Here is a 22,485-nt window from a genome sequence, read left to right as displayed (position 1 = left end):
GTTGTATTTACAGATGCATGCTTTATAGATAATCTAAAAACTACTGCCGTAAAACAGAGCTGGCTTTTACGTTACAAATTTATTTCGTATCACAAGTTTCTCAAAATGAAAAAAAAAATGGCTTATACACTGCTATTGTTCGCAAACGGTTCAAACATCTCTATATAACACTTGAGATATTCTTAACGCGTTGAAATTGAACGACGAAAATACAACGAGATTATCGCGCGTCCACGTGAGAAAATATTCGCATCTCTATTCACATCTAGACGCGAGATGACGTTCGCACGCATATAGCTTGCGGATATCGCAGCGCAACGCAATGGCACGGCCTACATATCGCGTTTTGTAATATGCGATTTGACGCGAGAAAACTGTCGGTCGCGAGCAGAAAGCGTGGGTTGCTTCGATCACATCGTCGAGGAAAAATGTGCCGGCGTTGACTCATTTCGACGACGAGTTCTCATAGCGCGATCGCCGCCGCCGCGCAAGGTGCTGTGCATGCGCGCGCTGCAATCAACAGCCACGTATCTATGCGTGTATGCAGTAAGAGACGGAATCGTCCGTTGACGTCATCGTCGACGATTTATTCGATCCACGCCCGAAGTTCACCGTGTGCCTGTGCAAAGTGTCTCTCTTCCATCAGCCGCGTTAATTTTATTGTCAAATGCTGACAGAGCTACTCAAATCCTGCACAAAATTTTTCTCAAAATTCCTTGATATCTTCCAGATAGTTTTGTTCAAAATTCCAAATAAAGAAAATATTCTTTTGGTGCAATTTCCTAAAATAAATTTTTTTATTATACGCGTTTTCTAATGCTTTTCATTCATACAAGGAAAAAATACAAAGTCACACGAAATTTTTCTGAAAATTCCTTGATTTCTTTCAGATAGTTTTGTTCAAAATTCCAAATAAAGAAAATATTCTTTTGCTGCAATTTCCTAAAATAAATTTTTTTATTATACGCGTTTTCTAATGCTTTTCATTCATACAAGGAAAAAATACAAAGTCACACGAAATTTTTCTGAAAATTCCTTGATTTCTTTCAGATAGTTTTGTTCAAAATTCCAGAGCAAGAAAATATTCTTTTGGTGCAATTTCCTAAAATAAATTTTTTTATTATACGCGTTTTCTAATGCTTTTCATTCATACAAGGAAAAAATACAAAGTCACATGAAATTTTTCTGAAAATTCCTTGATATCTTCCAGATAGTTTTGTTCAAAATTCCAAATAAAGAAAATATTCTTTTGCTGCAATTTCCTAAAATAAATTTTTTTATTATACGCGTTTTCTAATGCTTTTCATTCATACAAGGAAAAAATACAAAGTCACATGAAATTTTTCTGAAAATTCCTTGATATCTTCCAGATAGTTTTGTTCAAAATTTCAGATAAAGAAAATATTTTTTTGGTGCAATTTCCTAAAATAAATTTTTTTATTATACGCGTTTTTTAATGCTTTTCATTCATACAAGGAAAAAATACAAAGTCACCTGAATTTCAAGTGCTCAGTAGATTTACAAATGCACTGAAAATAAAACTGAATAGCTTTCGTTAAGATAAAATTTTTTACCTTGTATAATAACATTTTTATTTTTTTTTTTCACTAAAAATTAAAATAAAGAATATGCATATTGCATATTTAATATCTTGTTAAGACATTAAATGTATATATAAACAGAAATAGATATATTTTTATAATACACACAATTTTATAAACACATAATTCACAACATAGTTTATTGGCTATGGATTGCCTACTATATTTATGCAGTATAAGAACAAAATTATCAAAGAGAGAATTTAAAGAATTCTCTGAGTCCCAACAAAATTCCATGAGAATTTCTTGATTTTTCCAAGTATAAAAAAAACTCCCTGAGAATTCGAAATTTTCCATGTTTTTCCAAGAAATAGACACTCTAGCTGTGAATCTAGAGGATGCCGCGAGAGTTTGTCGATAAGATAATTAAAATGCTAATTTTTTAGAAACTTGTACATTCGATTATATCACGATTATTAAATATATCAGATCAAGTTTATAAGCAACTAAGAGTTGCGTGAGTTTGAACAATGTGTGTGTGTGTTCTAAACTCTCCGATAAGTTTCTACTAGAAGATAATTAAAACTCGAGCGTTTTCGAGCGTTGCTTTAGGGTATACCGATGCTATTTACGGATGAAAATAAAAAAAAAATCGAAGTTTTTATTATACGCTTCACGTCAGTTATTTTTGAAACAGTTAAATTGCATTGACGTATATGATCGATTCTATAGAAATACGCGGAAGCGGACTGGAGATGTTTGCGAAATACGTTTTATCAGCCACCTAGTTTTTAGAAATTTAGCTTTTTCGCGTCAAAAACTTTACTATGCATTCCAGCCATCATATGTCAAATATAAAACTTTGTCTATCTCGCGAGAAAATTTTAATTTTTTCAAATCGACATATGTGCAATACACAATTGCACCTTGCGGATTATGCAAGCACAATGTTGCGTTTGCTCCCAAAAATAAATTATATATCTTCTAAATATATATTTTTAATTATGAGGTAATCATATGTATGTAATAGAAGTTATTTCCGACTTAACACATGTAATTATAAAATCAATTTAAGAACAAAATATTTCCAATTTTATCTACTTTCTTTTTTAAAATATCTTAAAAAAGTAAAATTAATCGTATTATATTATTTCTTATTAAAAAAAAAAATAATGAATATATAAAATATGGAAAGGAGAAGAAAGTATGAATAATTTAGAATTAAATATTTGGAATTTGTATGACATTATATTGTATGTATGTATGTATGTACATATATATATATATATATATATATATATATATATATATATATATACATACAATATAATGTCATACAAATTCCAAATATTTAATTCTAAATTATTCATACTCTTCTCCTTTCCATATTTTATATATTCATTATTTTTTTAATAAGAAATAATATAATACGATTAATTTTACTTTTTAAGATATTTTAAAAAAGAAAATAGATAAAATTGGAATATATATATATATATATATATATATATATATATATATATATATAAAGTATTAAATTATTTCAATAAAGACGATTTTTATCTCTCTCATAATGGGCAACAACATTTAATTCGTATAATAATATTTGCAAATGTTTGTCGCATAAATCAAACAAATCACACTTTCGATACGCGCGTCAAATGAAATTTGCCTATATCCACCATCGTGATGTGAATTTTACGTCACGCCGAATACCACTTGTTTCATAGAAAAAACACTACAACGATACTCCAATATTCATGGTATTGCTGGAAAACCCGTTGTATCGATAACAGAAGCGAATTTTACCGGATATTGCTTGATTGTAAATCCAGAATATCCAACATTTTCGCAATACAATCGAGACAAACTTAATTCCATTTGGACAAATAATCGATGGTGTATCGTAAATTTTAACGATCTCCATTAACTGGAATAATCATAATAAAAATCCATCGCGATAAATTTTCGTTCATTAAAATTAATTAAATGTAATGAACGATAAGACAGCAGTTATAACTAAATTATTCAATTTGATGTTTCACCGCGCGCAATCGAAAATAATTTTGCCCGAATTTTCCTCGATTTATGCCATTTGACAGATTGCAGAAATTTAATATAAATAAAGTCGTGTCATATCATGCGTGTACGAATATTAAACATGCTAAAGACGCGATCAATTTTCATTACTTTCGAATCTGCCTCGTCAAGCGGATCGTTGTCGGAATAAAACAGCGTTATAGGAACTATGCAGTTTCGATTCGATTTGAATATACCGTCAACTCGAAAGCCACTGCCGATAACGTGTCCGCCGCGTAAAACCCTCCCCTTCTCCCAAAATCCACAAAATTCCCGAATCTAGTCTGCCACGTGCAGGATAAAACGCAGAGAAGAACGAGGATAATAAAAAGCCCCGCGTAGCTACCGCACGAAAAAATTGCTACGAAGATTTCATAACGGTCAAATTTTGCTCTCTTGCACAGAAAAATATCGTACAAAGTTACGTTATCTGACGACGCGGATAAGCACAATGATCATTTTGTTTATCATTTATATTGTTTAAAAACTCGCGTTATTTAAACCAATATCATATTCCTCTGTATTTGTTTCATATTTCTGCGGCATTACGATATTTTACACATTGTAATAATCGCATTTTACGTGTCATTTCAATTATCCATTAAAAGAATCACATTTCATTTTCATCCTTTTACTTTTTCCTCTATCGGAAAACAGACTAAGGGGCAATCGCGTGGTGCAGCGCTTAATTATGTTATCGCATTCCCATCTGCAAACTCGTACTTTCATAAGCCGCTTTTACGTATATAAATAAGTCGAGATATGTAATTATTTTCACACATACCTATTTTCTATCTCGAGTTGCATCCTGGCATATCCGAATGATGCAGTAAAATCGATGGCAGCGTTGATCTCTTAATCGTCGCTCAACTTTACCTGCAAAAAAAAAAAGAAGAAACCAAGATAAGAAGTGGCAGATTTATTAAAATAATTATTATTAATTAAATTAATAATTATTAAACATAATTAAAATTAATTATTTCCAAATATCAAACTTTTACGATAACAATTTAACTCCACTCGACATTTAACAGTTTGTATAATTTTTAAATTTTGTCGCACTCAGTTTCGTATACGAGATGTACTTAATCTTAAATTTAAATTAGTATGTGAAAGTTTAAAAATTTGAATACGTGCAATCTCAGAAAACAGCACGTATGTCCGGAGCGCTATATATAACGGTTACCGATAGCTCTGTAAATGTCGTTGCACGATTTTTTGATATGCCAAAATATCGGTGTACAGAATAGCGATCTAAATCTCGTTTATCTTCATTCTTGCTTTCGCGTTAATAAATATGGAAATATCCGACAGGCGCGCGTGTCGGATATTCCCTATTTTCTGAAATATAAAGTGAAATACATATACATCTATATATAATTATATGCTAAAATTGAAATGCAATTGCTTTTGTATTTCACGAACATACCACGAGTAACCTATGTTTGTTTACTTTGCACCAGCAGAGTTAAGAGAATACAATTATTTTTCAACCCACACGCGCGATCATGTAAACAACTTGACGCTATCTGCATATTATGCAAATTATCAAGTAAATATTTAAAAAACCAGAGTTCAAAATTTTTGCTAAAAAAAAAAAAAAAATGCTTTATGATTTTATTACATAAAGTAAATATGTAAATTTTGAAAAAGTTTCGGAGCTATAGTAAACGGAGCTTATACAAATTTTACTTTTATCGACGTGCAACTTGATTCGCTATGCATGGCTACACACACGTGACTCCACGTAACAGAATTAAAATATTTTATATTGAAATATTGATAACGGCATTTACGCGACACAACAAACCAAACCACGTGGCAATAAAAATTATTTAGCGAATCCGAACAGCGATTTCAAGCAATCATTTTCGTATCTCGTTCAATCGATCTCTCTCAATCCACTTGCCGTTGCCATTTCGCAAAAATCTCCCACAAAATATAAGGAGCGGGGAGCGATCGATTCGAAATCACCGGCGTTACAAAGCGGGAACCTCGCCCTAGCCGAAGGGCGTTCTCGGGAACATGGTAGAGACGGACGCGGCACACAAAGCGACCGAGAACGCGCACACATGCAGTCCCTTTCATCCTATGAATATCGGCGAGATCTATGCGCGCTTTCCTCTGTGGAAACCGCTCTCGATATCGCATCTCGCCTGCCGCCCGCCTCCCCTCACCCCTCCGCAGAAACGCGTAAAATTCCAGTTCGCCGTCCGACGTACGCATCACAAAGTATCGCGCTCTGTATCGTCGAGATCAAGGGCTCCTCGTAATCGTCGAGAAGGGCGCAGTGTATAGAAAAGACATCATCGATGATTATCGTTTGTTAACCCTAATCCGTCGCATTCTCTCGGCCGTTTAATTCATAAAATTTCGAGAAGTCCCCGTTTCTTCTGCTCGCTGTATATTTAAAAAACGCACGTGGAATTTATTTGAATTTTTTCAAAGTCATTATCGCGCTTCTTTCCATCATCTCCCTTTTTAGCGAATTAGTGTCATCATATGTTAAAACGAGATAAACACGAGGACGGAAATATCCTTATGTTGGCAACCGCGCGTTTGATTATTTTTCTCTTGTAAAACACTTCCGAGAGAACAATTTCTATTTCATTTTGTTCTATTATATTGCTTCTAAATTGCTGTCCTCTCACACGTCCTTTCTCCGTCTCCCTCATCCCCGCTCTCGTCCCTTCGCACGCATACACGCGCGACATACGATCGGACAAAAGATAATCGCGGAGCTGCCTGTCGTGTTCCATGGCTTTCGGGTGTGCTGGTTGCCCGAAGGGGGTGACGCCGGGCGTCGCGAAGCAGTTGCAGGACAGGGAGGAGGGGGACGAGGGGAGGGGGGACGAGGGCCGCAATGGGGATGGCTGTCGCGAGAGAGAAGAAGAGACCGTGAGCGGAGTCGCGCAAAACGAAGAGGAGTCGGCCAGCAGGCAGGCAGAGGGATGGCAGGAGAAGGGAGAGAGGATTGGAGACGGTCGGGTAATGGGGGGAGTCGGTACGTAGGGTGGCTCGGTGGTACGGCAACGAGCGGTTTCGCGGGCCCGTGGGTGGACAGGCGGGGGGCAGCAGGGGATTGTGCGCGTCGAAGCAGATCGAGAGTCGAAGAGAGGGTGGTTAGGCGGACACCACAGAGGACGACGTAGCGAAGGGCGAATGGGTGGTTCGGAAAGCGGATCGAGGCATGCGAGAGAATAGCGAGAGAGAGAGAGAGAGAGAGTGTGTAGCGAGGAAGAGGCAGCAATGACGACGAGGCGCTGGTTTGAGTTTGTGAGCACGCGCTACCACTCTTCGGGTTCTATCTCTACCCACGTCCCTCAGTTCTGCGTATCGCTATCTCCTTCTCTCTCCCTTTCTCGCTTTCTCCGTTGCACTCGTTATCTCGATTCGCTCGCTTCTTTCTCCGTCGCTCTTACACCGCAGCCGGCTTCTTCCTCGTCCCTCTCTACGTTCCTGACACTCGGAGAGCGGGTCCTCTCCGCTCTCTCTCTCTCTCTCTCCCCCCTTCCCTTTCCTTCCTCGTAACGCCTCGTCGTCTCGCGACAGCCGCATCGGTGCACGTTCTATGTCCCTCCGGCTGTTTCCCTCTCTCTCTCTCTCTCTCTCTCTCTCGCTCTTTCTATCTTTCTCTACCGCACCGCATATCAATCCATCTCCGTCCCGCGCTCCGTATCTGCTTTCTCGCACTGGTTCTCCCGTTCTCCCTCTCGCTCTTTCTTCCGCCATGGCACCGCTAGCCGGTCCTTTCTCCGTTGGATCGCTATGCGCGAGACAGGCTGGGCATAGGGAAGAGGTGAAGCAGGAGGAGAAAGAGGAGAAGGCGAGTTCACGTTCCATCGCGAAGCACTGAGCGGAATTGGTATATCGGAGGATAGAGGGTGAGCACAGATAGGCGAAGGGGTAGAGGGGAAGGAGAAACGCGGGGACGTGGCGTTCGTAACGTAGCGACGCGCCCGAGACGTGGACGTCGTTTGAAGACGAGTTCTGCTGCGCTGGGAGGCATTCCGGGTTGTTGCACCGGAAGGACAGGCGGTGGCCTAGCAGCCTCTCTCTCTCCCCCCCCTCCCCCCTCCTCCCTACCTCTCCTCCCGTTCCTCTCTCGATGCGTCGCCGAAGTAAGTTCTGCCGGAGCTTTAATGGAGGACCTGGATAATTAGCGCGAGTGCAGATCCCATTGCTTGGGAGTCCGGGACTCGACGAAGCGACGAAGAATGCAAAGAACTTGTCTCGTAATGCAACGACCGACATGCAGCTCGAGGGCTTTACAGAAAACGACGCATTTCGATTTTCGAATGTATCGCTAATTTAATTCAAGTAAAGAGCGCATTAAAGAAGGGGATTCGCGAATCTGCTATTAGGGCTATTAACGCTATTAGTGTCTCCATTTTTTTCTTCAAATATTATGCATTCGTACGGTAATTATGCTATACAAGTACAAAGTACACGTATTGAATTTTGATAAAAAAAAAAAAGAAAAAAAAAATTCCTTTTAGATTTATTTTTAAAATATTAGAAAAAGATTGTGCGTATTTAACTATAATTATACATATTTTATAAACCGAGATTTTGTTTGTGTGTTTGGTGCATTATCATCATGGATATATCGCGCATATCCGCTTATACGAATGTCGATTATTACTATTTATGCGAAAAGGTGCGTGCGTCAGGCGACATAAATTGCCGCGAAAATATGAAAACTGGACAATAATAAATAATGTTTGGAATTCATATTACCCACGAGACATTTCGTTTCTGCCGCTACTGTAGCATACCTTATGAATGAATATGGTTATATACGATTGATATATACACACACACACACATATGTGTATATATATATATATATATATATATATATATATATATATATATATACAAACCATCGATTCTAAGTCATCAAGATAGCATAACGTATTAATATGCAATAATATTTATGATAAAGAAATACTCTCTAATATGGAAACAAAATCGGATAAAAACATGTATTTTGATAGATCGAGCTGTCAATATACTTCATAATGTAACGGTAAATTATTTATAAGCAGAATTAGCAACACTTTTCACTCACACGTACATAGAGTCATTTATTAATATTAAATCAGAAATTTTCTATTCATTCGTACACATTGAATTGTTTATGCGAATTAAAAACTTTTCCTTAGCTCGCGTGCAATTGATATATATATATATATATATATATATATATATATATATATATATATATTTCATTCAAATACAATAATAAAAGGAATAATTTTATTTTCTCTTTTACAGTCGCAGGTATAAAACAATGTTTATTTACCGTGTATATTTACGTTATGTATATAGCTTTACATCAAATCAATTGTCATCTGTCAATTCATTTGGTCGCGCGCGGTATATTTTACAATTTTACTTGAATAAAAAAAAATTAATTGGAAACATTTTTTCTAGTTTTAATTGGAAATTGTTATTTCTCTTTCTCGAATTATAAACAAATGTATTAATCAATTTTTATATTATTTTTGTGTATGCTTAAACAATTAATTTAATTGATGTTGTTCAACTGAGTTTTTTATTGGTATTTAAAATTTAAATGTGTTCTCTCTCTCTCTCTCTCTCTCTCTCTCTAATATATATATATATATATATATATATATATATATATATATATATATATATATATATATATATATATATATATAATTCTCGCTTATCATTCATGTATGCACATAATACTATAATTCCTGTCATAATTTTCAGTTAGAGTTTGTGTGCTTATTCAGATTAGAATCGATCTTGTCTTGGCATTTAAATTATTATAACATAATCAGATAAAATAAAAGCGACATTGTCACTGAAAATATCGAAAGTGAAAACAATTCCAATTAAAGGCCAAAGTTACGTGAACTATAAGTTGTTCAATATCCGGTATCGCATTTTCGCTTCAAAAAGGAATAATGCCTATATTCTTCTGTATAAGCTACAATTCTCGTATACTCGCGAATATCGATTTGTGCTCCAGTGACATTGAAAGCAAGCATTATGATAATAGGACAATAAGGTATTCGTAACATGACAAATTGTGCGCGACTTTACGAGAAGATGCGAGATATTGCGTAATTTATTTCTATCGTATGACGTTTACTACTTTGTATTATACATCTATAATAAGCTTATTCGAAAGAAAACTTTTGTTTTGTATTAACAAGGGAACCTCGCAAACGAAAATTCTGATTTTTATGAAACTTTATACATATTTAGGGAAGGTAAATAAATAAATTTAGAGATTCTTAGTTGCGGCCTAAAAACCATTCTAAGGGGTAATTTCACTTTTTTAATTTCTAAATTCATCAATTTATCTTCCTCTCCCATATATATATATGTAAAGTTGCATTAAAATTAAAATTTTCGAATTTGCGAGGTTCTCTTGTAAGTGATTCAAAATGACTTTTCTCGCATTTTCATAGATGGGGGTGGCTTAAGCCCTTATAATCGTTTTTGAGCCGCAACTAAAAATTTCTAAATTCATCTATTTATCCCTCCTCCATGTGTATAAAATTTCATCACAATCAAAATTTTCGGATTCGCGAGGTTCCCTTATAAAATGACTTTTGCATTTTTCAAGATACATCTTGATAAATGAGTGAAATATTAATAGAGTAACGGCCATGAGGAGTCTAATTAATAGCAATATTTCTTTGTGTCAGAACGAGTTTTTATCTGTATCTGTGTTAAAGTAAAACGAAAATAAAGATTAATACGAAAGACAAAAACGAAAGATTAAGCTTCACGAAAGATAATGTTATTGTCTAGAGATTAAATAATTTGAATTTTACACACGATAAGAGAAATTTGTATAAAAATTTTAGATACTTATTTGAAAAAGTTTAAAAATATCTATTTATTTTGTAAACACAAAAAGAATAATATACACCTTTCAAGGAAATTAATACGCTGATTTCAGTTTCACTTTTGTTATATGTATAATCATTTTATCGGAATATAATTTATTTAATTTGTTATTATTTTATAAAATAAATAAAATTATCTATCATTGCAATTATCGGATATAAAAACAATATCTGTCAAAGTTTGATTTTCATATCACCGTTACTTAACAACATTACTTAACATTATCACAAAACAGAATCAGGTATTTCGAATACACTCTTTATTGTCAGAAATTTTATTAAATTTGCGACTCAACGATTTTTTTCCAATGCAAAGAACCAGTCGTTGAATTTCAGAGAACATATTTCATCGCACGTCGCATGATACTCGGACGAGCCTGATGTCTTTGACCCTCAGAGGCTTTGACCATGACACGAAATAAACAAGCACGGATGGTCATTCTCTATTATCACGCTACCAAGCTCTGTCGCGAATGACAAAGATATCATTGAAACATTTTTAATTATTCGATTCGATGCAATGCCATGCCTTTATCCCACGTATGAATGACCGTTTATGTAAATACACGAAACGACAGTAGCTAGCTATCTCTTTACTAAGCTTGCAAAACTTATTAGCATATTTCAATGCGACTTATTTACTTACTTATATACCGTATCTCTTTATAAATATTGATTCTCCTATAAATAATACATAATATTAAATAGCAAATACACAATTTCATTACGCATAATTACGCGTACATTATAAAATAAGTATTTGTTTTTTTTTTTTTTAAATAATGCGCCACGTGGTTTATTATTTTAACAATACGTAACATTACGATGCAGTCAATCATAATGCTCGTCGAATCGCTAAATTCGCTGAGAATACAGATCATATCTTTATGTACCACGAAAAAAAAAGAAAAAAAAAATATTCGATACTCAATAAAGCTGCTATATGTCGATTATAAACCACATCTGTCGATCGAATATTTCCATTTTGAATAGTTCACAGTTCCAAGATATCATCGGAATACATGTTATCAGCGGGAAGATATCGACAACTTAGTGTTGATAAGTGGTACTACAAATGTGGTATTGCGAGAAAGATGCAATAAAATGTAGCATTGACACCTCGATAATCGAGTTCAATTTCATAACACATAATTCCAGTACTTTATAGAAACATAAGTAATAAAATAACTGAATAAATTAAATATTTTAAATAAAATAATTGTAACATATATATATAGCAATTTTTTTTCTTATCATCAAAGATATCATTAGAAAGATATAACATTTTTTTTATATCTACAAAATATATATTATTGTTATAAATTTAAAAATCTTACCACACCGAATATATTTACAACTTAGCGTACGATTGGTTATCTCGAGCTAAACGATCTACGGGAACTTTCCCAACATTCATTAAAGAGTGGAATTTTCACGCAAGATTGTTCATGGCTGCTATAATATGATATGTGGAGTTTAAAAATTATACGTCGGTTTCTAGGAAGTCCGATCGCGTAGATTACGAGGCGAGGTGCACCGAGCCGGTGACACTCGACCAATGCATCGTCCCACGACGCAGTTAAGATCGGCTTAACTACGGGCGCGCCTTTTGCCGCACCGTCGCGCGCCTCTAATGGCAGATCTCGAGTAATCGAGCAAAAATGACTGGAATTCCGCGACCCTGGCTTGTCTCGAGTCACTCAAACGTCAATTTTGTCATACCGTTGATCTTGAGAGAAATAAAAATCGCTTTATCGTCGAGTTTCGTCTCTAATGCACGTAGTATTTTGCGAAACAGAAGGCAATAAAAAAAGTCTTATTAAAATATAATTATACTATTCATATGTATAATTATGTATTAGGTTGGCAACTAAGTTCCCGCCGTTTTTTTAAATTTTAACATTCCGCATGTCATTAAATGTTTTTGGCATAATGTTTTAAATCATTCGAAAGAGGATGTTTTGTTCTACCGGAATCTGTTTTTTTTTTGTTCGAGTTAATTTATGTTAATTTTCAAATCATTAAAATGGAATGTCAAGTTGAGAAAAATGAGCATTTTCGACACCTCCTTCTTTTTGCTTTTAATCAAGGTTCTAAGGCCGCAAAATACTGATGCAGAATTGAGAGCTTGGTTGGATGAATTTTTCGAGTCGAAATCGAGTGATTTCTACCAACGAGATATTGAAAATCTTGTTGAACGTTGGGAAGATGTTGTAAACAACAAGAGAGAATACATTATTGATTAATTAGTTGTTAATTTTTATTGAAAAATAAACTTTTGAAAAAAAAACGGCGGGAACTTAGTTGCCAATCCAATAAATTCTAATGATATAGGAATCTCCTCTAAGAAAAAGATTCATATAAGATCGTATTACAGAGTGTCTAATCTAATCTTGTATAAAAAATATCCCCTGATTTTTCAGATATTTTTATTCAAAATTCTAGTTAAAGAAAATATTTTAAAGATTTATTGAGATGCAACTTTCTAAAATTTTTTTATTGTATACATTTTCTAATGTTTTTCATGAAGGGAAAATGAAAAATATAAAGCCTCTTAAGTTTCAAGTACTGTAAATGTACTGAAAAAAATTGAATAAGGTAAATATTTTTCATTTGCATATAAAATTTTCATTTTTTTGTCACTAAAAATTACAATAAAAAGGACATATTGTATATTCAATATTTTGTTTGTATTTTTATTATTTTAAGACACTGAATGTATACAGGATGGTCCTAGAGTTAATGGATTGTAACACGTAAAGTGTTACAATCCATTAACTCTAAAAATATTTGTCAAATCAAAAAGTTATTCATGAGAAAGTTTCATGTATTCGAAAGGTCTTTCTACGTTACATAAAGATAAAGTCACCTCCGCTTCCCCTTTAAGAGGGGCGGGAAGTAACTTCATAATTTCAAATGGAATCTTCTATAAAATGTTACATGTTTGAATGCTCTATGGAAAAAAACAAGTAAGTTTTATCTAAAATATATCTGATAAATGTTTCTATCAAAAGTTTTAAGCATTTAAACTTTAAAGTAGAGAGCATTGAAACTAATAATAAAATCATAAATGAAAAACCATAATCCTTTTGTTTTTTATTTTATTTTATTAGTGTTTCAACTATTGTCCATTTCTGACTCCAGAACAGTTGTTTAGATTAGGTTAGGTTATGTTAGACAAAATTTTGTAGAAAGAATTTATAAGTGAAAGAATTAATAATTTTTTGATTCGACAAATATTTATAGAGTTATTGGCTTGTAACTTTACGCGGGCTATCCTATATATGTATAAACAAACAAATAAATATATATACTTAACAAATAAAGATATATTTATAATATATTTTAAACACATAATTTATTTAGCTTGCCGATTGTTTACAATATAAAAACAAAATTATCAAACAGAAGATTTTTTTTTAAATTCGCTGAGTCCCAATAAAATTCCATGAGAATTTCATGATTTTTTAGATACAAAAGAATTTCCTAAAAATTCCAAATTTTCCACGTTTTTCCAGAAAGTAGACACCCTGTCTTATTATAAAATGCTCAGAACATCTTTTTTCCCATTTTTCCTACATTTAACTTGAAGAGTTTATCAACCTCGAAAGAGATGATATTGATAATGGCTATTTCAATAAACAGGTTAACGATAAATATCTTACGACAAAATTTTGAGGTTAGGACGAATTAAATCTCATTCCTGATATCATTTTGAAGCCAACTGCAACTTGGAGGTTGGAGTGCATTCTCTTCGTGGCAGATATCGCTATCTCGCCATTATTCAGAAACGATCTCACGTAGCTGTGCTCGCTCGTCTCGAGACAGAATTCGCGGGGCGGTTCGTTCGAGGCGATTTTATCGCTCGATCAAAGGCTCCGGCGTCTTTCTCCCTCCGTTCGTCTACCTTCGGCACAGCGCAACTTCGGAACTCTTTATTGACCGCAGGAGGACGGCTACTCACCTGACATTTCGATTGCGCGTTCGCTCACTGACCCGAAAGCAAATCCTCGCCGAGCTACAAGGTGTATCCTGCGTACGAGTTTGAAGATTGAAACACACACGCGACACACGACGTCATTCGCTGACATGTGCGAAGTTACGCACAGTCGCGCTCGAAATGGAGAAATATAAATTTACCGCCCACCGCCGTGTCCTATTGTAGAAGGTAGGTAGGTAAGAGAAGGGGAAATAGAATGAAAACACACAAAAGAGAGAGACAGAGTTCGCGTCGAAGGTGACGCCTAATCCTTTCGCGAGTGTTAAATTATTGTATACCTATATCGCAAATAATATATAATAAATATAGATAAAATAAATATTACTAAAATAAAGTAGATAATATATTTTATAAAATGCTTGAAGGTATTTTTATAAAGAATATTAATCGTTTATGTAAATAAAGATAGATAAAAGATAACGCGCGCCATTAATTAGTATAATTACAAATATATATAATTATATATTTATAACACTTATAAATATTTTATAATAACACGTATATATAAATTATTAAAGATGCAGAAAAAAAATTATTACAAATTATTACAAAAATAGACTGATATATAATTAGTTAATTATTAGAAATTATTATACTACTTGTTATAAAAAGAAAATCAAATATCATTTACACTCTTTTATAATAGCCGATGGTGCGAAAGAGGATTAATTGCGATTAACGATTGTCGCCTCGCGGCGATATTTGTTTGACGGTTAAAAAAGCGATACACAGCACATATGCGAGGTTCGAGTGTTAATATACGCCCTTCCCTTTTTATCTAAAGACCTGACGACTGTTACGGCATTACTCGGCGACTATATCGGTATCCTAGCGCGTTCGAACTGTGAGATCAATAAAGCAGTCTTTTATAGACTTCGCTATACGCGCCGTACAAGCTTGGTCGGCTCCCTCCGCCGTTAGTCTATCGCTTTCTTTCCCTGTATCTTTCTCTCTCTCTCTCTCTCTCTCTCTCTCTCTCTCTTTTCTCTTTTGCTCGTACGAGTAAAAGTCCGTCACCTCCCTGAAAACGCTACCCTGTTCCTTCGCCGCAAACAAGCCTCGAGTACGGGGCCATAAATAACCAAATGACCTACCGTAGGTAGGAGGTGGGTGCGCCGATTGCGCCGAGTTGTTACCAGGACACCCGTTAGACGCGTGTACAGATACGGTGGATGACGAGCATATTTATTTAACTCGGCAATTGGACACAAATTAACGGCCGACAGAGAGACAAGATTTGAGAATTTTCGAGGAATGAGATATATTTGCGGATCAGTCGAAAAAATATGTCATAAATCAGAATAAGACCGCAGTGTGAGTTAAAAAAAATTCGAGTGAAACAATTTTATATGGATTCACAATTCTACTTTTAGCCGCGAACGCTTCGCTTGCGGCGAAATAAGTTGAAAAAAGTGCGTTTATTAATTAATAAAAGTATCTCGACCGTATTTCAACGAATATATATCTTTTATAGACTTTTATATCTTGTACAATCGTGGCGACGGTTATAAGTTAATGCTTTGTCGGCTAAAAGTAACACCTTCGAAATGCCGTGTGTGTGTGTGCTCCGTTGTTCTCGTAATAATCCTTCACCTTCTAACCTTCATAAGCGACAGAATATGACGCCGAGGAGTGCGTGGTCATAAATAATCGAACAAGCCGCTATAGATTGCACCTTTCAATGATTTGCCACGTGCACTTTGTGAACAATGTATGTGGTCGATTATTTAACGACCAAGAAAATGTTACGATATCCATTAAGATATCCTCTAATCAATTTGCATATTTATAAGAATATTGTTGTCATCAAGTGCCCTCGTATTTATCAAATGCATGTACAATATGTATATAAAAACTTTGTACTTTGTAGTTATTGATTTCTCTTAAAACTAATAAAAAAAATCTCATTAAAATTAAATTTATTTAATATTATTGTAATATTGATTAATAACATTAATTATCTGTGCATATATTGAATAATTAATATAGTTAATAATTAATATTAATAATTATCATTATTAATTATTAAATCTTAAAAAATTTTGATAATTTTTAAAGTTGAATCAAATATAAATGGATTTCGATAATTTTCTTCTTGGCGTGAATTTTATTATTATAAGATTTTCCAATTTCAAAAAAAAAAATTGTTAAAAATGATAACTGTAATTTAAAAAATTAGAAAAATTTATATGCAGAGATAGATAATTTTGAATATTTTTAAATTTATATATCCTAAAAAATTCTATACATATATATATATCAGATATCTTTCAAATAAATGCCTTGTATGTCAAAATGCGTCTTCAAATCGCGCACTTCGCCTTTCATTAGAGACCTAGTAAATATAGATAATTTAACTTGTAGCGCGATAAAGTTTCCGCGGTCTTTGTATCAGTAACCTTGTTCTCGGCAACAAAATACTGACAATCGCTGAGTCAGATGATAAATGCAAAAGTAAACTTGGGTCGAATGTAAAACCGTTACGTGCGTGCGAGTTCAGCGACATGGTGGACGAGGCCTGTGTTGCAGGTGGCAAATGTCAGCGAGAAATGATTCGTTCGGTTAAAAACAGCTGTCGTTAATTTACGAAATATCTCTTATTGTTAGTTTGCCGTTAATCATGCCAAGAATACAGTTACAATTTCAATAACCCTGACGTGAAAATACGCGATTAGAAAAACCATGTATATAAGATACCTAATAATCATTCAATGTTATATAATTAATAAAAATGTTATAACATTGTAAATTAATTTTAATTAATATAATTGTATTAATAATATGATTAATATAATAAATATATAAATAATACATAAATAATATGATTAATATAAATCAAGAAATCAATATTATATATAAAAATATCAGTAGCACTTCATATTTCTTCTCACTTTTATAAGCAAAAATGTTTTTATCAATATCCGAGATAATTTCTTTAATAGATATGTTTAGTATCTATCAGTATAATTAGTTCTCTCCATGATTATGTACGACTCTATTAAATTCGCCTGCGAATTCCTTACGGTGCATCATCTATGATGCTGTAGCAGTATATCGTCACGGATAAAGATTTTCTTGCAAATACCGTTCTCCTTCTTTACGGTCAACTTCTCGGCTTCCGTCGTTTGAATGATGCGCAAGCGTTGTAAATAACCGAGCGACACTCCGCGAGAAACGGAACGATGACGAATTGTCATTGGGACACCCGTTACACTCGTAAACGCAGCGCGTAACTGGATTGCGCGGATGGAGTTTCAGGTCGCAAATTATGTACGGTGCATCCAATCGACGCTCGGCGGCTGCATAATGGCGGAATGCGTCAGGATATCGATCACACGTTACAAAGATAAAACCCGGGAAATAAACTCGGCTTTGTGCAAGCACAGTCGGAGATAGAATACGTGAAAAATCCGCTTTGACATCAACAATTGCATTCCGCTCGACGTATTCTGCGATCCGTTCGGAGATAGGTTGTTTGTTTAACGTATTATTATTTTAGTGGATACTCATATGCCAGATAATAAGAGTGATTTAAATATATTAATTACACATATCGAGTGACAGATACGATACAAAAATCGTAAAAAAAAAAAAATTATATCATTTTTCGAGCTTTACAAAGGAGCTTACAAAGTTCCAGGCTGTATCAATGCAACGTTATGTACATATTTCGTAATTCGCGTCTCGCTTGTAAAATATACAGCCCGTATTGTAAAATATAAAGAGAAACGTAAATTATTATTATTATTCTTTTATGCAAAAATAAATTTATTTTTGGCTTAGCTGTATCCATACATACACATATATTGCAATCTTGCATGTAAATAAATATACTGGAAAAACTCCAGGCATATCGTTTATCGTGTATATCATGCCGAATAAAATACCGTGCTGCAAAATTTTGATGAAGAATCGAAAGAATATCACGCGCTATCACAATGCGCTACTAATCACGTCTTGCGCGAGGGGAAACACAACTTCATCGGACATAAAACTTGATCCGTTACGGGATACGACGAGACAATTAGACATGTATCGTAAAAAAAGATTGTGCAAATTATTAAAGAGTTATTATCCCGAGTTATTGCCTGCGTTTTAAAATAATCGTGGAAAACGATGACACACGCGCGTATGTTGCCGATACAATTATCGACCTGATTATCCAGGGATTATAATTCGACTCATAAAGATATTCCATTTAGCAATTGCTGTCTATATAATGCATTCAAGAAGAACTCTGTACACAAGAGTTCTGCGTAGCATGGAAAATTAATTTAAAAGGAATAGGTAATGCGTTTTTTCAATGTGTTTATCTTTCTCTCGAGTCAGCCATAATTTTTACATTAGAAACAATAAAAAATTTAAACAATATTTTCCTATCTCGATTTCAAAAGAATTTCTACGTGAGAAATATGTTAAGAATTCGATTATATTTAATATTATAGTTTTTATAAAAAATCGACTCGACTATATAATTTATTCAATGTATTTGTAAATGAAGTTTTATGGGAGGGAGAGAGGAAGTCGTGCAAAGTTTATGGTATGTCAGTCCTGTCGCATATTTCGAAAAATAGCTCCGCCATGCGTACCGCATATAATTCTTTTTAAAAAATTCGCTGCATTTTACAGCCTATACACGCTTATATATTTCCATTCTACGGTGATGTCCTGACAATTCCGATAGCTTCAGCATTTCATGACATATACGCCGGACTGAATTATCCTATTATTTATTCAACGCGTTAACATGTGCAGTCGACATGTTTCACTTATTTATCGATTATGTGGATTTATGTTTTTCATGCCGCAATCGAAAATGCGTGTACTTTGCGCACACCCTTCGAAACGCATTACAGCTCCTAAAATATGAATTAAGTCGCGACGGCGTTAATACTGACTTGTACAACAAATGTATTATGAATTAAACCGAACGTATATTTTAATTAAACTTTTAATGATCGTCAAATATTCATGTTACAGTTTGCTAAACCACTGTTAGGATATAGTAACAAGAATAATAAAAAAAAGAAAAAAAAAATTAAATCGTATAAATAGCTAAAATGTGTTTATAAATTATTATATTTCGGTTTAATCATTTCAATTTAATCTCACTCGAAAGCGAGCAATCAATTAATCACATAAAATTATATTATATTAAATATCTACGCTTGTCAAATCAGTGAGTAAATCGAAAAGTAAAAAGACGGTGGTCGTATATACGCACGGTTCTAACATACGCACATGGTTGGCAGATGCACATGCACTATTATAGCACGCGAGAGGTCAGCGTGTCGAGTTTAACCTTCCTGTAGTAACGTCGTGCAGTGCTAATGATGGTCACGATAAATAACAAACCCCGTAGTATCCACGTGTTGTATCATCGCACGGCCACTGTCACTGTACTTTCAAAGCACGAAAGCATTATCAAATAGATGGTTCGATGATGTATTGATATGACGAATATCCATTGTCCATTTCTATGAAACGACCACTCATCTAAAGTCCTCTCTTTTCTTTACTTAACAAATATAACATTGATTTGTGTGTAGGTGTGTGGTAGCGTGTGATGGTGTGTGATATCTCATCACATTTTTCTAAACTATTTGATAAATATTATTTGTTAGTATTAATGTTTTATTATTTAAAAAATATGAGAATAATGTAGATACAATATGTGGTGCAAATTTTGAAATTTAGAATAAAATGTAATCGCAAAAAATTGTTTCTAAAATAGAATTTCCAAATATAGAGAATAATTGAAATTTTCTAAATCAAGTATATCGATATCGCTGATAAGTTTAATTTTTATCTCTTCCTAAATAAATATATCAAATATGGCATATTAAAAAATGTAAATATTTCTCATGTATCTTAACTTCTATCTGAATATCTCAAATGTGCGGCGATATTTCTCTCCCTCTCGCGCATCAAGTTTTCTTACGGGAGTCAGCGTTCACAATGAGAACAGCGGTGCGATTTCTCGCGACACGTTCGGGAGCGCGAATAAACGCTCGACGCGTATCATCGCGTCGCCTTGCAAACGATTCCGTCCGGAGAGCGACGAGAAACGGAGGAGAACGAATGCGAGAGCGAATAAGAGTCGACTCGTATCGGCGTTCTCGGGTCCACGAGCAACGAACACACCATCGTCGTCGTCGTCGTCGTCATCGTCGTTGTCACCGCTCCGCGCGCGCTTACGTTTTTGCCCGGAGCAGCTTCCGTCCCTCCCCCCTCCTCCTCCCCGTTACCGGGCGTCATTCTCGTCGTGCCGCTCTCAGCGGGAGCGCGCGCGCGCAAGAGCGGGGTAGCGGGAGCGAGGAGGAAGGAGATGGGCGGAAAGGGAGATGGAGTGAGATCCGCAGACACCTGCAGTTCTGCCGGCGAGAAAGACGGACAAAGGACGGGTTCGCGCGCGCGGCCGACGAAGAGGGAATCGCGCGAGCGGGCCGACGCGGGCGGGGGGAAGGGAAACGAGGGACGCCAAAGGCGATGCCAAAGAGATGACGAAACGAAGCAACGCGAAAATGGCTCCCGAACGAGATACGGCGGCAGCCAGGAACACTCGCCAGTTTCGAGCGAAATTACTGGGAGCCGGCCGCGCGCGCACGTTAACGTCCCGCCGTCGTCCCCCTCCCCTCCCTCCCCACCTCCCTCCCCACCCCTCCCCAGCCCGCTCCGCCCCGCTTATTTAATGTAATTTCGTTGCCGCTGCCACGGGCTTCCACGCCGACCTGGCGCGAGATGTCGTATATAACCCCGGACTTTGCATCGAGATTCCATTAACCTTTGTTTCGACAATTAAATCGACCTGAAAAAATTATCATTAAATTGTAACAAGCGCCGGACAAACACTACACTCGCGCGAGTTGTGCGCATCAGAATGTCGATGTCGTTAATCGGTTGTATCGTATGTCGCAATCTGGTGCAGTTGTCGACAAAAATTTTCCAACGGAAATACGACAAACGTTCACGACGCGTAGCGACAAGTTGATTGTTGGCTCGTTTCGACAGTAAAAATTTAATGTAGGTTTTCTTTCTCACAGAATTAATATATATATATATATATATATATATATATATATATATATATATATATGTTTCTGTAATTGTATATGTCAACATTATAAAAACATTATATAAACAGCGTATAAAAAAATTTAAAATAAATAAATAAAAAATTAGAATTATATTAAAATTTTCTCCAATATTCTCTAATAATAAAATCTTCTAATTTTTTATTTATTTATTTTAAATTTTTTTATACGCTGTTTATCAATGTCGTTTTATAATGTTGACATATACTAACACATATATATATATATATATATATATATATATATATATATATATATATAATAGAAATTGTACGTGTGCGTTGTATATAAATGTTACTATATCGCTATATCTTTCGGAGCAATTATATCTTAATTACTTCATGTATTTTTTGTTACTTTAATACGCACGCTGAAGCAAATCTGTCGAGCCAAAAGGAGAAAGCATCGAGTCTCCAAGAAATTTACATATTTAACAAGCAATAATCAAAATTTTTAACATATACTCGCCTAATTTCTAAGATAATAAATACGCTGCTCGCAACGTGGCGTTTAACGAATTGACGCAATGTACTATGATTATGATAAATATAACAGCTACGTGGGGCGATTGCGAGAGTTAGTGCGAAAACACTGTAACTCGCATGAATTTACCGGGAAGATTTTTCCTTGCGTGTAATCGGACCTGCTTGCATACCAATCAGGCTCTCGAGCGGCGGATAGGCTCCTCGCAGGTACGCGGGATCTCTGTTAAATCGACAATGTCGGCTCTATATAGTGGATGTACAGAGTGTTTCAGAATTAAACGTCCTAATTTAAAATATGGATATCTGAAGAAAAAAACTTTCCTCAGGAGGTACGCCCGTAAACGTTTTGTTTGACGGATATTAATATCTAAGCATTATAATTAGAAA

At 34.9% G+C, this 22,485-nt stretch overlaps 1 protein-coding gene across 13 annotated transcripts in view; it reads right to left on the bottom strand.

Annotated features, from left to right (window-relative positions):
- Window positions 1-22,485, bottom strand: part of LOC126849748 (bromodomain adjacent to zinc finger domain protein 2B-like) — a 178,368-nt gene that overhangs the window by 112,169 nt on the left and 43,714 nt on the right. For 12 of the 13 annotated variants that reach the window (XM_050591912.1, XM_050591920.1, XM_050591914.1 and 9 more), the window contains exon 2: window positions 4,405-4,496. The gene's annotated coding sequence lies outside the window, so the exon portion shown is untranslated. Of the gene's footprint in view, window positions 1-4,404; window positions 4,497-14,483; window positions 14,499-22,485 lie in introns of those variants that run through there. The other variant, XM_050591913.1, reaches the window with a different exon arrangement.

This window comes from Cataglyphis hispanica, chromosome 5 (genome assembly GCF_021464435.1).
Source record: "Cataglyphis hispanica isolate Lineage 1 chromosome 5, ULB_Chis1_1.0, whole genome shotgun sequence".
Taxonomy (NCBI): domain Eukaryota; kingdom Metazoa; phylum Arthropoda; class Insecta; order Hymenoptera; family Formicidae; genus Cataglyphis; species Cataglyphis hispanica.
The sequence above is the reverse complement of the archived record's forward strand: the minus strand, read 5'-3'. Positions and strand labels throughout refer to the sequence as shown.